Source organism: Lichenostomus cassidix, chromosome 3 (assembly GCF_008360975.1).
Source record: "Lichenostomus cassidix isolate B80296 chromosome 3, HeHo_3.0, whole genome shotgun sequence".
NCBI classification, from domain to species: domain Eukaryota; kingdom Metazoa; phylum Chordata; class Aves; order Passeriformes; family Meliphagidae; genus Lichenostomus; species Lichenostomus cassidix.
This window is the reverse complement of record NC_139483.1, coordinates 30,942,036-30,953,631: the sequence shown is the minus strand read 5'-3', so window position 1 is coordinate 30,953,631 and position 11,596 is coordinate 30,942,036. Positions and strand designations below refer to the sequence as shown.

The 11,596-nt window shown below is 37.9% G+C and overlaps 1 long non-coding RNA gene across 1 annotated transcript; it reads left to right on the top strand.

Annotated features, from left to right (window-relative positions):
- Positions 1-8,568: 8,568 nt before the first annotated feature.
- On the top strand, positions 8,569-11,330 carry LOC146439389 (uncharacterized). The gene is made up of 3 exons (XR_014851244.1): positions 8,569-8,708; positions 9,598-9,799; positions 11,178-11,330. It is a non-coding gene; the product is annotated as an uncharacterized LOC146439389 (long non-coding RNA).
- The last annotated feature ends 266 nt before the right edge of the window (positions 11,331-11,596 follow it).

Below are 11,596 nucleotides of genomic sequence, written 5' to 3'. Positions count from 1 at the left end.
TCACTTTAAATATTATTTCTTCCATACTGAAGTAAACTTCTGTTACTCTTACTTTTTCCTAATAGAAGCTGCTATTGTAAAAGCTAGCCTAGTAAAGAGACCTCATTTTGCCTTGCCTCAAAGCCCAGTGCTGCAATTAACAGTACAGAAATAGGTGTAAAGCACATAGACGAAGATATAAAGTGTATATTTGTCAGCAGATGTAGTCAAAGACCTTATTAACGGTCCACCTTCCAAGCGTGAGAAAATTAATATAAAAAAGGCCACAATCGATCTTCTGTGAATCTACTTTTAAATTCCATCTGCTATTTTGTTAATCTGCTCTCCGTGCTTCTCTGTAGCCAAAGGCTGCTTAGGAGAATACTTCATTCGTGGGTAGAAAATGGTCACCACTTTCACACACATTTTTCTTTGCTGTTCTTCAGTGAATCTGAGGACCTATATGTAGCAAGAAAAAGTGACATTTTAACCTTTTAAAAGGTCTCTCTCCAAACCTATGAGTGAAGTCAGTGAGTAATTGCAGAGATCCTCTGTGGTACTGTCAAGCATTGTCCTCACCAATCTGAGATTCCACAGTCCACATATCTGGAGATTTCTAAACAATCTTCACAAACATAGCCGTCACAGTGCCTCTTCCAATGGAAGGCTGCAGCCAACACCAGAAGGTGGATTCCCAATAGGTTGTATCCCAGCAAGTGGAGTGAAGCTTCAGGCCTTTTCAGCTGGGATCTGCTAAAGGGTTGATAGAATTTGAAGAAAATACTGAGTTAGGTTCAGTTTCTACCTCACCTGTGCATTGTTTCTATACGTGAAAAAAGTGGTATGGAGGATTTTTTGCACTTGCTTGTGACATTGAAAAGTCATTCTTCTAGGAGAGAATTTCCTCAGAGGTGGGGTTTATGTGGGAATATTCAATCAGCATGGTTGCATTATTTGCTAGGGCAATACTGGACTGTATGAAATTATGTTTGCCTGTCTGCTACTGGTTTCTAGAGGGTAGGTCACCTGTACTATTAATTGACTATTTTTTGGCAGACTCAGCAAAGGATGAAATATTTCTTAGGTATGGTACTTAACATGACATTTAATTTCTGAATAGAGCATTCAAGCATGGAGCTTACAGGAGAAATTTGTGTGACTGTTGTGTTTTCTCTCTTCTGTGGATAAACACAGTTTCATCTCAAACCTGATGGGTTTGAAAGCAGTGATTCCCTGAAAATAGATGGTTAAAGAAGAGGATATTGATAGCTGTAAGCTCCCTGCTGAGGAGTTATAAGTACATTTTGGAAAAAATCAGGCATGCCATTAGCTCAGAAAATCTCTAAAATATTTACAATAAGAATAAAAAGAAGGAAATACTGAAAAGCATAAAGTTAATCCCCAGCCTCCAAACTGCATACAATTAGAGATAAATTTACCCTTTTTTTTCAATTTGCTGCTTATTAATATTTCCACAAACTAATACCATGTGTGAAAAATTTTCAGATTAAAGATATGTGGTTTAGATAGTCACTGCTTCTTTTCTCTTGTCCGTGATATCTGAAAGGTCTGATGAGTTTATTGTTTCACTAGCTACATTGATTTCTTTTAATCAATTAATTAATTATGCTGATAATAACAGTGATAGCTAATTCTGGTAAACTCCTCAGGCTGCAGTGAATATTGTCAGTAGATTATTAAATTTATTTGACTGCTGCCTTTTTTTTCTTTCCTTAGATTTTTATAGTGTGTTTTGAATTACATCACCTGAAGTGAAATACACATCTCTTACTCAGACATCATCTTGAGGATTGTAGACAATCCCTCCCTCAACACAATAGCTATTGAGAATGAATTCTTCACTCCTTATATCAAACTCATATCCTGGGAGACAGGAGATAATATCCCATTTCTGTTTCAGAGGGAAGAAACCTCTGTTCTACAACCTCCAGTCTTTACAAGTCTTCTTTGCTCTGCATCTGACAGCACAGAACGTGTATTGACTTACTGCTGTTGTTTTGTCATTGGGTCTGTACTGACAAGGCACTTAAAAATTATGTGTGGTTGTATTGTGGACCAAATGTGCAAGAGATTAGCTACCAGCTGCCCAGGTTTGATAAAAGCAGAAATTGTTTTGAGCCTGACTTCTGTTTCTCCTAAAAAACAATTCTTTCTTATCACATTCAGCTAAAATGCAATGAAATTGATCTAAATGTGGGGTTGACAAGCACACCTCAGATAAAAAGTAAGCAGCTATCAAAACTTACAGATCTGTTTGGAAGTAATGGCTCAGCTGAGTTTTATTTTGTGTGAGAAGAGATTGCAATGTTCCTTTTCTTTGAACCAAGATACCAAGAGTCATATTTATATCCCCTGCTGCATCAAATTAAGCAGAAACAAAGAAACTGTGCTCTACTTCATCAGACCTCTTTGTCTGAGCTTTCTTTTCAAAACTTATTGTTGTCAGGTCCCCTGACAGCACACCTCACACTCACAGCATTTTATCAGATTTTTTAATATCATTCAAATGAAAGTTGAAATTACTTAAAGGGGCATTGCCAATTTAAAAATAAATGTGTTTGCTTAATTTGTAAAATTTCTCTCCGTTACAAACAATGTTTCCTCTGCAATATATTGGATTTTGTGTTTACCAGATTCTTTCCCTCTTCCAAATGTTACTGGGGCCCACACAACAATAAAGGAGTGATATACTTTTTAAAGGAAAGATAGAGAATAAGCTCTTTTTAGAAAATTAAATAGAGGAGTATTTTCACGGCGAACTGAGAAGAAAAGTGAGTATAGGCAGGGGTACAACAGATAAGGCAAAGAAGTAAATTGAGATTCCAAGAATAAGTGAGTAGGGATCAAGGAACTTGTTGCGAGAGAAAAGGGTGAAGATTAGAAGAGAAAAAGAGGAATAGTGATAAGGGTGATGCCATAACATAGGTCCCTGTCCTGCATCTGTGGTGGGAATTGTGGGGATGGGTTTTGTCCTTATGTAAGTATTTGAGCCTCTCCAAAAGCCAAGTAGAAGTTGGGATCTGGGGATGTGTGGCCTTTAGGATGGTCCAAGCCCTTCACTCTGCAGGGTAGCCACTGAACTTACCTTCACCAAAATTAGGAAAATGGGTAGGCAAAACAAATATTCAGCCTTATCTCTGTGTGCACAGAATCACTTAAAACTCTAACGCGACTCTCACTTCAAACCACTATAGTTTTTGCAGTTTTGTTTTTACATCATAGAAGAATAAGGATTTTTCATGTTGTTCTACAGTCTTACAACTCTAGCTGGCTGGTGTTTCTAGTGTGAATCAGCATGACTATGAATTCTACTTTCTGTGAATATGGCATATTCTTTCTTTTGAGTATATGCCAGAACACAGCTAAAATATAAACCAAACATTTTAAGAAGGTAGAATTTCAAGGAGAGGATACTGAAGTAACCTGAATTTATTTCCCCTGTTAGTCAGCTTCATTGTGCCTTACCATTTCAGTGGTCCTGGTTTCCTCAGAGGAGTCAAGTTGTTCTCAGCTTTGAAGAACAAAAGAGTAATTAGATTAGTCAGGACTAAAGATCAGTTGAGAAGAAAAGGTAGATAAATTGTCAATATAATAAAAGATTAAATTAATTTCTGACAAATCCATAATAATGCATATTAGATGCTATTTGTAGGCACTGTTGAATTCTAAATGATGATATACTGAAGTATAGAAATAGGAATGATTACTTCCAAATCAAGAAAAGTCTCTAGCAGCATGCAACAGCCCTTACTGTGGCAAAGAGAAATATTAAGAATGAAAGGGAAATAGTCCTGAAATTGATTAATCAGTAACTGCATTTAATACATCATGCATGCATTCATTGGAATATTGTATGAAGTTTTCATAAATAGACAAACTATAATAGAAGTTTCCTTTTTGTACTTGAATATATAAGAAGTTCCTTAGTGTGGAGAAATCACTAATAAATACATTTTAAGAATTTAAAATAGTGAACACTGTAAAACAGGATTTTCTAGATGGGAAATGAAGTTTTCTTCATTTTAATGAACTTGAGCAGTAATGAAAATTAAACATTTAGTAGAAAACAAGATTAATTATGACAAATGCATGATACTGCACACAAAGTGAGTAAATGGATATGGAAAAGAACTGTGGCTTGGATTCTTCATTTCAAGCTACTGTCAGTTGGACATCACAGAACACTGTTTTGGCACTAGTATTTTATGTTTTACTTGGTCATTTTGTGAAGGATCCCAAGACCAAGCTCGTTTCTGACTTCACAGATAGATCTAATGAGGAGCAGATGTCCTCAGCTGGGCAGGAACACAAACTCTGAGGCAGTCCCTGAGAATCCTGACACATCTATGTCAGTTCTGCTAGAGTCAGTGGTGAGTCAGGTTCGCAGGTTGTGTAGGAGAGGGCAGAAGGAGAGGCAGATCATCAAAGGGGAAAGCAACTAGAACAAGCAGCCACAAAGTTTTATACAAAATACAGCAAATGTCATCTTCTTCTCATATGGATGTGAGAAAGAGCCAATTTAGTGGTGCATGAACATAATTGCTTTGTTATAATGCCTTTGATCTACACAGTATCATCAAGCAGATAAATTCTTTTTGCTGTCCTTCGCAAGTGCTCAAATTACTCCATAACAGTCAAATATTCATGAATTTTCCCCTCCTGGTCTAATTCTGAGTAGTTCTCAGAGAGAAAACAATTTCTAGTAATGTGTTGTCATTTACCAAGGAAGGAATTGAAGATTAATTGTTGTACTATTATAAATTATATGTTCCCCACTTTGCCCTTTCCTGTGTCACAACCCACCTTATGCCTTTCCCCATTTTTCAATCTGTTTATGCTTCTTGCCTGTCACTGAAGGCTGCCCCTCGATCTGTTCTTCTTCTAATCTTTTCCATCCTTTCCTCTGTACTGTGGTCACTTCACCTTGGTTGAACATCTGCAAATCAAAGCAATTTGGTATGCCAACAAATCAAAAGACATAACTGTTTCCATGCATGCACATGGCTTTGTGAAAGCCACAGAGAACTCTTGTCCTACTTCACCCTACCAGCACAGTCCTTAGGACTGCATTTGATCACAGTTGATATAAAGAGATTAAATTCATGCTCAATATCCCTCAATGGCCTTTCAAGAGCATCACACACATCAGCTGATTGAACCTTACTGCCCTACCAAAGTGGTCTGTTTTAACTATTCTGCTATAATAGGGGAGCAAAACACTTGCTGCCAGTCACAGTACATCAACAGCAGAGTTCAGTTCAGATCCTTGGTGTTTTGGCAACAGCTGACTATAACCACCAAGTTATATTCTCTCCTATATACAAACCTAGACACCAGGCAGGGCCTCAGCTGAGATCCCACTCCCCCAGACTAAGCACAGATCCAGACTAAGCACAGCACTACAGAAAAAGCTCCCTCCCTTTCCACATATTCACTACATTTTGCAAACATTAACTAATTAGTTAATCTGAGGTCCCACTTAGAACCGAGGTACTTTTTTTAGCATCTGATTTAAAGCTAATTAATTAAGATAGGTTTTTGGCTTATTAAGCTCATCATAATAAGGACGTTATTTTGATTAGTCTAACGCTGCTCTCTGTCTTATTTTTTTGCTCTGAATTTGTATCATGCTTGATGAAATAGTAAAAATTGCTTATTGACAATTTCATAGTGAATAAGAACAGCAAGGGTCAAGTTGGCTTTTATCAAAGCAATTGTGTTTCTACATACTCTGTGATATCCAGGACACTTTTGCTTGGTAGTAGCTACAAAGGCCCACTTTTCATTTACATCCAGCACTGCATCCAGTTCAGCAGACTTTCAAAGCTCTCTGGGACATTCTCTATATGTAGAGAATGTTTCTCTGTATTTCTCTCCTCGAAAGCACAGAATTACCTAATAAAAAATACTTGAAGGGAAACCCACAACAAATGTATCAGTCCTCAGTTCTGGTGAGGAGAGAACAGAGAGGAAGGACCTGCTTATCTGTGTTCCCAGAAAGCTTAAACCTTAGATGCTGCTGCAAACCAAGCCCACTAAATGCCTATCCTATTTTTTTTGTCCACTTAAATTCACTGTCCATCAGGTTTTTACATTCCTGTACTACTGACAAGGTCCTCACTCTGACCTGCCTTGGAATAAAGGATTAAAAAAGCAAGTAAACATGTAATGATCTGCAGAAACATGAACAAGCAATAGAATGCTTAAAGCAGTTTTTTCAATGTAATCTTATAGACTTATAAGGAAGAAGATCTTTCTTTTCACCATATTCCTATTTAAGTAAACTGGCAACATTTCCAGTCTCAATAAATTAATGAATTTACTCCTTTTCTTCCATTGCCTCATTTAACAATGGGGTGCATTTTTCATGTCATATGCTACTTCACATTACTCTGCTGCTTATTTGAAGGAAGTTATTAATGAGGGCCCTGGAGAACTTATTTTCTTAAATGCAGCTCTTCACTTTTCAAAGTTCCAGACTTACCATTAGTGTATCTTTAATATTAGTCAAGGTTCATTTGTAGAGCAAGAGTTTGGCTATCTCATCTTTTCCCGTTAACATCCTTTTTATTATTTTGTCCCTTCCTTGAAGACAAAGAGCAGCAGTTAAGGTTTCCTTCCCCTGGCTGCTATTCTCTAGGAGCATGCTCCCCTCTTTATTAACCCTTCATATTTTTTTATTTCTTTACATCTTATTTATCACCCTTTGAATGTGCAATAAACTCTCTATCACTCATCCAGCAGGATATTCAACATACATACACCTTCTTAGATATATGATTTCCACATACCTGGAATCTTCAAGCAAGGTATGTGACCAGCACAGGTCTTTCTCGTGAGAACATTTTGCTGTGCTTTATAAACAAAGATAAAGTTTGGATGTTTTTGCAAACAGGGTCTCAAGACTTGGGCAGTTCAGGCCTGGCCAATTAGGCCTAGGGGGAGGTTTTTTGACTGAGCAGTCTGGGTGACCTGTGAAAAGTCTATATATATGGAAATCAAAATAATAAATTCTCCTTTTCTTGCCTGAGAACCTGGGTTTCTACTTCTCTGCTAGCGGCTCAACAGCGACAAAGGTATATAAATACAGCTACTGGAAGAGCTATGTTACTATTAGCAGAACATTTTCAAAACAACCATTACATCTTGGACTTCAAGGAAAACTTTTGAAGTATTATTAAAAGACAAGCCTATGAATTGAAGCTCATAACTTTAATCCACAAAAAATCATATAATGAGATCAAGATTTTGGAATTTCTCTTATGCCAAACATCACTTCTACCTCATAGCTCCATAGATGATAATTACATCTTTTTCTGCATTCTCACAGGAGCTACTGAACTTCTCTCCTCCTCCCTTTGCTAACATATCACCCTATCTTTCGACTACTAACTCCTACCTCTTTTTATTTCAGACTGATGGATATAATTAAACTGAGAGCAATTTTCAGAAGCTATTTGAAGTGTTTTGTTTCTGTTTCTGTTTTCTTACCTAAAAAAATTCTGTGCAAAAATGCTTGTCTATTTTTTCCATCTGTATCAACTACTCTAAAAAAACACACTTTTCCTTTCAAATTGTGGTCACCACATGCTCTTGACTCATGGAGAGACTTCCACTGATTTTGATAAAAATGAGATGATGTTTTTTGCCCTCATGTAGTTATTACCATATAAACTGGGACTATTCAATAGGAGGCCAGCAACATCATTCCATCTGGTCTCTCTTCTTCCACTAATAATTGATATAGCCACTAAAGATTTATTTGCCATCTGGCCAATGACTAAACTATCAGAATACAACCTGGCACCCAGTTAATAATAAACTGGGCAGTCCTGCAATACTCTGTGGATCTTAGAGCAAGACCATGACCAAAACAGCCAGGAGAGTATTGTGGGCACTGGTATGAAGCAGCAGCATCCAAGCCAGTGCTGCTTTCAGTTGCAGAAGAAAGTTTAAATGGAAATTGTACACCTGGAAAATTCAGCACTTCTTTCACCCACATGCTATGCATGTATAATTGAGCATGAATGTAGCATGGACTAACTTGTCAGAAGAAGTGTTGAAGGAAAGAACAAAATGTCCGTCTTGACATCAGTTGTAGTTTTGAGGAGCCACAAGTGGGATAATGGAGAAAGTATCATGATCGTTGATTAGATTATGTCTATATGTGAGCCATATAAGCTTAGTTCATTCCATAGGGGAACAAATAAAAACAATAATAAAAAAAATCTATACAGTGAAATCCAAGAAATACAGAAGAATATCCTTGTCCCTAAAGGCAATTTGTGTGCATGGGCCTATACCTACATTAATTCTGGCTTGGTTCCTTCTACAGCAGGGCAACTATTTATCACTATTCATCACTGTAGCCCTAAAACAAAATTACTTTTATGTTCCAAGTGCTTTGAGTAATGTGTGGAATGTTCTACATTCCACCAAAATGTTTTTATTGCCTGGCACTGACATTGCTTATGACAGGCCCTGAGTTTCTCTGGTTGTTAAGGATGGGGTGGTGAAGAATTGCACAGGGTGGAGAGAGCCGACACTGTTGCAGTCTTATGTTCACTCTTTTTCAGTGTGATCCCTGATGTGAATCATCCCCAGATGAAGTGAGGGTGCTTTGGAAAAAACTGGTCTGAAGTGCCCAGGCAAAGCCTGGGGAGAAGGAGCAGCTGAACATTACACACAACCAGGGGTCAAGCACTCAGGTTTGATTCTTTTCATTCTACTATTGCAGACATCCTTGAGCTTTCACTGCAAAACAATTTTTCAGACTAACACTCTGGAAAACAAAAGGTCACTGTAAGAGAAATCTATTACAGTAAGGCTTTGCAAAAGAGGACAGGAAAAGGACTGTATTAGAAGGAAGAAAGAAGAATATTTGGAGCACAGGAAAGAGAGCCCTATTCCTTTTGAAAGAGTGTAAATAGAAGGCAGGAGGCAGAGAGCTGAAGAGAGAGACAAAGGTAAAGAGAGGACAAGGCCAAATAGATTGTATAAGAGAGATGTGCTAATAAGAGCACAGAAGGAGAAAACCAGGCAAAATTAATCAAGCTGGGAGCAAAGTGGAAGCTAGCTGGAAAAGGTCACAGCAAGGTGTGCTCATGGGATTGAATCAGGTTTAAAGGAGGCAGGTGAGTCAATCTGCGAAGAGAGCTGCAGACAACTGGAGGAAGATTAGAATTTAATGCACAGGAGAATGGGGATAAATTGCATGTTTAAGAGCAGTAAGATAGACGTAGCTCTGGTATTATTTCTTAAGGATAATTAGAAAAGTGTCTTGGGCTTGAAGTGGGCCAAGTGAAAGTGTTGGTAGTTAGCTGTAAGTAGCTATTGGCCTCATTTGATCTCAGTACTAACCAGATGTACCTGGTATATACCCTGAGGGCTTTCTTCCTCTCCTACAAGTTTTACTTTGCCAATTGAATTCAAGCTATAGGTGATGTATGAGCTCATGCAGAGCTGTACATCCCTGCTGACAGTATCCCAATGCAAGGGCTTACTCTCAGTATGATAGGGAGTGCCTGAAACCTGAACTGAGGCCATTCAGAGAGCAGGGTAGGCATGTGCCTTAATTCTAAGCGTCAAAATTTCTAGTTTCAGATGAGCTCAAGTCAGACTTTTCTAAATTAACCTGGACACCTCTGCCACATGGATAGCACTGCTGCTCCCCAGAATCAACCTCTAATCAGTCCAGTTGACCCTCCAGCATTTGCTGACATCCTTGAAGTCCAAAACCTCATCTAACTCTTCAAGCAAATGAAAGCAAAACTTCTGTTAAAAAGAATCTCCAAGAAAGGTGAGGGCATCAGGGTGGATGGATGACTCAGTGTAAAACACACCACCTTCAGAAATAATGCTGAAATCCCAAGCTCATTGTAATCTTAGAGAAACACTGTTCAGCACAGGAAATTAACAGTATAACAGAAGAGGCTTGGATTAGTCATTAACTGGCTAGACAGATATATGACTTGATGACAATCTCTTCAGTCAGAATTATAAAACATATGGCCACTTCATTCTCTTTATTTCAACATGTCAATCACAATTGGGAAGGATCCCCATCTTCCACCCTCCTTTGAAATTAATATTGGGAGTAAGCAGAGACACTCTGCTTTGTTTGGTCATATATGAGATCACCACCCCAATTCTATTACTGCTAGTTCATTTTGAGGAGTACTATTAATGATGTGAAAGGAAGGTTAACTAAGCTATGTGTAGGGAGAGGACAGACATATGGAAGTATTTCCAGGTATTAATAGGATTCACCCTGCCCTCCCCATCTCTGATACAATGCACATATTGCACATTTTGCTCCTCATACGCATTTATCACACTAAATTGGATGACAGATCTGCTGCTCACAATAGACTCCCAAACAGCCTTCTCTCCAGCTCCGTTGTCAAGCAGCTGCATTCTTCATCACATCCTTTTATTACAAAACTAATTCAGCTATGTGTCTAAAGACACAACAAAAGTGAAGGAAATGGACTATTTTGGCAAGTAAGAGGTACATTTGGCTTGTTGCTGGCTGCGTACAACTGCAGGTATTAGCAATTAGTGCAGTCCAGAGGAGCGGGTATGTGGGGAACAGCAATTGGTGCAGATGGTGCAATGAGCAGCGCTGGAGGTGCACTCCAGGAGGGCATCTTTCAGTTCAGTTTCATACAGGAAGTCTCCTGTATGTAATACAGCTGCTCTGGGATGTGAACCAAGGCATGACACATGGAGGGGATTTACTTCAAAAGCACACTTTTGAGCCAAACTCAAATGTGAATGTAAACAGGCCCAGTACAAACTGAGTGATTTTGCAATCGCAATGAATTTACAGGACACAAGAACAAATGTGAAAATGGTATACAGGCAATGAAAGAAAGGAAGAAGAGAGCAAGCAGTTGTAATTGAGACAAGGAAGCACAAAAACTCTTAAAGAGCAGCTGTCTGATATATGATAGAAAACTTTGCCAATGGCAACAGTTATTCCTGTACTTACACTGCTGCTACAATCTTCTTCTGGATCTCGCATTGTAAGCACAGAGAAGGATCTCTGAATCTACAACATACATTGAGCTACTGCCCACAATAAAATAATCCATGCAGTGCTAGGATAAAAATTATACCTGGAAAGATGCCAAGGAGGTAATGGTCTAAATTCTCTTTTCAAATCCCTTTTGCAGGACTGTGAATCCCTTGGCTCTGATGGAGTTTCTCCTAGCTTTTGTTATTATATGAGACAGAATATCCAAAAGTGTCTTGATGTTAATGTTAACCAAATCAATATCTGCCTTCTCTCTGTGTTTTTTTAGTTATGAAAATTCTGAAGCAATATCTTAATCAGTATAAACAAATACCACATAAAAGTTAACTTTAATTTTTAAAATAATTTGAATGTGTTTCTGGCTTTTAAAATCAACTTTCCAGATTTAATAATGCACAGATTGTTTGCACAAATATTCTTCCATATATTTAGAATCTGAGAATACAACTGATGAAAGAAGGTGCTATATAGGCCAGAAGTAATTATTGGAAGTTAGTTAAAATATTATTTACAATTTTATCACTGAAATCAGAATAATTCACTGTTTTGTTTAATTTT